A 4,890-nucleotide genomic window follows, 5' to 3' on the forward strand; every position below is an offset into this window, starting at 1 on the left:
CGCTCTTGGCCACTTGCCGGAGTACCCAACATGCTCTAAGGCTGTGCGTTGATATGGTATCCGATGTACTATGGATTTTGCAGGCCCCGTTAAGCCATCCCTCCAATACGGTTCCATGCCCTATAGTGGGCTTTTACTTCTTTGTAATTGAGTCGGGCGACTTGTGAGAGTACACCCTTTTAGTTCGGACTGGGGGTTTTGTCAGGGCCGGATTATCCCAAAATTGCGTTTGGGTTTTCCAGGCACTTTCCATCGCACAGTATTTCTGTACTATGGCCGCCAAGTCAGTGAAGTGTGCTATGTCATGGCGACTTATGGCGTTGAGGATTCCCTTGCCCGTGCAATTGTTGCAAAAGAACAAAATTGTGTCTTCCTCGCGACAGTCCTTGACCTTATTCATTATAAGGAGGAATCTAGCCCAATAGTGATGTACTGTCTCTTGGGGCTCTTGCCTAATGTGGGAAAGATCATTTGTATCTGGGTAGGTGGGTGGATTTAAGTCCAGACCTTGTCCCAATCTTTGATCCCGGGGCAGGGAAGTTTCTGATCTTGGGAGCTCGGGCTCCGAGATGTTGCCCCGCGGGTTCGGTATGCGGCTTGATTCTAGGTTCCAGGCTAGGGCGGTGTCCTCCCGTGAGCAAGTATCCGGATCGGAGAGATCGGGAATCTGAACATAGTTCATCCTCAGTATAGAGGGAGAATTGCCGCATTGCTCCTCCAGCACCGCTATCTGATGGGTGACTGGCGGAGAATTAATCTTCCTTTGGTCGGGTTCAAGCCCGATCCGATCGTAGTTGGTAGTGACCCCCAGAGCGGCGATGCGATCCAATAGCTCATTCAAAGAGGAGAGCTCCATTGGGTCCATCTGTTCGGTAAATTTTGAGCCGATGTGGAGGCTGTTTTCGATGACCCGAGAGGTCATCATTGGCGAAGTGACCGAGCGGGCGATCATGACGAAGCCGCCTAGTCAGAGAGTTTGGCCTACAACCAGGGCTCCCCCAGAGGTGATGTTGTCCTTGACAACAAGACGAGCCATCCTCCTTATGATGACGACACAGTGGAACTCTCAATGAAAGCACCAATGTCGGTGTCAAAACCGGTGGATCTCGGGTAGGGGGTCCCGAACTGTGCGTCTAAGGCGGATGGTAACAGGAGGCAGGGGACATGATGTTTACCCAGGTTCGGGCCCTCTTGATGGAGGTAATACCCTACGTCCGGCTTGATTGTTCTTGATGATATGAGTATGTTGATCTACCACGAGATCGTAGATGATAAACCCTAGAAGCTAGCCTATGGTATGATTGTATATTGTCCTACGGACTAAACCCTCCGGTTTATGTAGACACCGGAGGGGGCTAGGGTTACACAAGGTCGGTTACAAGGCAGGAGATATACATATCCATATTGCCTAGCTTGCCTTTCACGCCAAGTAGAGTCCCATCCAGACATGGGACGAAGTCTTCAATCTTGTATCTTCATAGTCCAACAGTCCGGCCAAAGGATATAGTCCAGCTGTCCGGAGACCCCCTAATCCAGGACTCCCTCAGTGATGTCTTGGCTCGAGAGGCCGAACTCTCAAAGTCTCGCCAAAGCACGGAAGCGGCCTGTGTTGAAGCCCAGGGTGCCCTCCAGGAGATCTAGGAGGCCAAGAAGATCGCAGCAGGTAAGGCATTTAGTATGCAAAGCAATTATGTGAAGAAGAAATATTTCCTACTAACCCGGATTCAGAGTTTTCCAGGGGCATTTGCAGATTTGCCGCGCAGTGTGTCCGACACCGCGGAGTTCTTCCAGGCCGAAGAAGGGAGCTCAATGGAGAAATTGTTCTAGTCGCAATACCTTGCGCCAGAGCATCCCTTGCCCTTCATCGATCAGCTAAAACAGCTGGTTGAGCTGCATAGGGTGGCCAAACTGGCCATGAAGGATTTGATAATCCGGTTGTGGCCTGCCGAAGCTATGCCCGACAGCTACTTCGGGCTTGTGAAGCGGCTAGTGAACGCCTGTCCTCGGCTAGACGTCGTCAAACGATCGGCCTGTATTGAAAGTGCGCGCATGGCCTTCGCCCGCATCAAGGTGTGGTGGGCGAAGATGGACGCCGTCAAGCTGACGACCAAGGGACCACCAGAGGGCAAGGAGCACCGCACGCCCGAGCGGTATTTCGCAGATGTACCGGAGGGGTCTTGCATTGTAGCAACGCAATGTGCGCAAGACATTATTTTCGAATGAATATATTCATGTTGTCTTTGCCTTGTATGATGAAACAAAATCGCTATGTAATAAAATGTTTTGTTAAAAAATTTCTCCTCCTGTGCGGCCGTGTTATGTCAAATCTGAGAGTTGGCCAGTCGTATGCTTCTGCCCCCACGTAGGAAATACGAGGGTGTTCGGGATGTAATCTAAACACTCTTGATCCAATTGTTTGGTCCTTGAAGGAGGTGTTTAGCGCAACGAACCGGGTAATCAGACTATGCGGCTTTAGCACCCTCACTTAGCCATAGGAGTTTGACAATAGAAATATAGGCACAGCCCCCTAGTATCTGGACTAGGATGCTATAAACACTTGATCGGGTAAGTACCAATCCCTCGCATAATGCGGAAAAAATCTCTAAGGATTTGAGACCTCCGAAGAGCTGACTGGCTCTTGCCGCATCATGACAGTTAGTTTTCGGCTTTCTCTACTGAGGTGCTCACTTGGGTAAACCAGGGCACAATCGCAGTAGTTCTCTCTTTACTACCCTAACCAATACAGCGGAACATAAGGTAGTAAGCACAAGAGCCGGGCAACCCAACTATTGACCAAAGACATGATTCGGAGCCAATGCATATAGTGCTAAATTCGGGGTGCCAAACTGTACTGTAAAAGTGTTCGGACTTTTGTTGCCATGTTGCGGGGCGCTATGAAGCCCCTGGCAAATTGAAATGCACCAGAGTGTACGGGTGTTATCTAATAGAGTTACCAGAAAAGAAAAGACAAAAAGGAAGAAAAGGAAGAACAAGTGGTAGGCTAGAGCCGTAAAATTTGGGCCACAAACTGTTTCTATTATAATTTCCTTGGTGCGTTAAAGCGCATTTATACAAGTAGTGCAATAATGATAAGGCTATTTACTATGCCTTAACCAAGGGAGAGCTGCGTGTGGGTCCTGAAAATAGGTAAACGGATTGTTAAAGAAACCAGCTAAAGATTCCCCAGTACGTCCATGCTTCTTGTTGCCTTGGTGTGTTTATACTTCGAAAAGAGTCGATGGTCAAGCCGTCAGGAAAGGCCTATGAAAAAGAGAAAAATAAAAAAGAAAACAAAAAGGAAATAGTGAAATTATGTGTGTCCGGGGCGGTCGAGCCGTATTGCGGATCACAAGACGATTATGCCTCCATCCGTGTCCATGGTACTTTTAGTGCATAATTATGTACGCGCGGTACAATTGCCGCCACTTGATCAGGACTCGGATGGAGGTCAAATTTCTAGTCGAGCTCTTGACGAGCCGAGTTGTCCTTCTACAGAATGGTTTGGACTCGCTTGACAGTGTTCGGGGGATCGGCCGCTGAATTGAAGTTCTGCTTGAAAAGGCCGCCCTGTACCTCTGCCGCTAAGGCAACGGCGTGCTCCTCGGTGCGGAGGGAGCGTTCCGTGTTTCCATTGACTGTTATGACACCGCATGGTCCGGCGTCTTCCTTTTGTGATAAGCTTAGTGTGGCACCGCGTTGAATCGAGCAAATGCGGTTCGTCCGAGTAGTGTGTGATAGCCGCTGCGAAAGGGGACGATATCAAAGATTAACTCCTCGCTTCAGAAGTTTTCCGGAGATCCGAAGACAACCTCTAGTGTGATTGAGCCCGTACAGCGGGCCTCTACTCCCAGTATGACACCTTTAAAGGTAGTCTTTGTGGGCTTGATCCGTGATGGGTTAATGCCCATTTTGCACATTGTATCCTGATAGAGCAAGTTGAGGCTGCTGCCACCGTCTATCAGGACTCGCGTCAGGTGGAACCCATCAATTATTGGGTCCAGGACCAGTGCGGCTGAACCGCCATGACGGATACTGGTCAGATGATCCCGATGATCAAAAGTGATCGGGCATGACGACCATGGATTAAATTTTGGGGCGAATGGCTCTATCGTGTAGACGTCCCTGAGCGCGTGCTTGCGCTCCCTCTTGGGGATGTGGGTAGAGTATATCATGTTCACCTTTTTGACCTGAGGAGGGAACTTCTTCTGTCCCCCTGTGTTCGGTGGCCGGGGCTCCTCGTCGTCGTCTTCGCTTTGCGACCCCTTATCCTTGTTTTCGGCATTTAACTTGCCGAACTGTTTAAAAAGCCAACAATCTCTATTGGTATGATTGGGTGGTTTGTCTGGGGTGCCATGAATCTGGCACGGACGATCAAGTATGCGGTCCAAGCTGGATGGGCCCGAATTGTTCTTTTTGAACGGCTTCTTCTGCTGACCGGACTTAGAGCCACTGAATCTAGCATTGATCGCCGTATCCTCGGTGTTTCCATTGTTATTTCGACGCTTGTATCTGTTGCGTCAAGACTTGTCATTGCTATTTTTAGCTTCAGGGGTGCCGGCGTCGCTTGCATTATTTTTTCTACGGGCCATCCAACTATCCTTGCCCGCACAAAAGCGGGTCATGAGTGCCGTGAGGGCTGCCATGGACTTTGGATTCTCTTGGCCGAGTGGCGGGCGAGCCATTCATCGCGGATGCTATGTTTAATGGCCGCTAGGGCTTCGGCATCCGGACAGTCGACGATCTGGTTCTTTTTAACTAAGAACCTAGTCCAGAATTTCCTGGTGGACTCTCCGGGCTGTTGGACTATATGGCTTAAGTCATCAGCGTCTGGAGGTCGAACATATGTACCTTCGAAGTTATCAAGGAAGGCTTCTTTCCAAGTCCTCCCAG

This window comes from Triticum aestivum, chromosome 4A (genome assembly GCF_018294505.1).
Source record: "Triticum aestivum cultivar Chinese Spring chromosome 4A, IWGSC CS RefSeq v2.1, whole genome shotgun sequence".
Lineage (NCBI taxonomy): Eukaryota > Viridiplantae > Streptophyta > Magnoliopsida > Poales > Poaceae > Triticum > Triticum aestivum.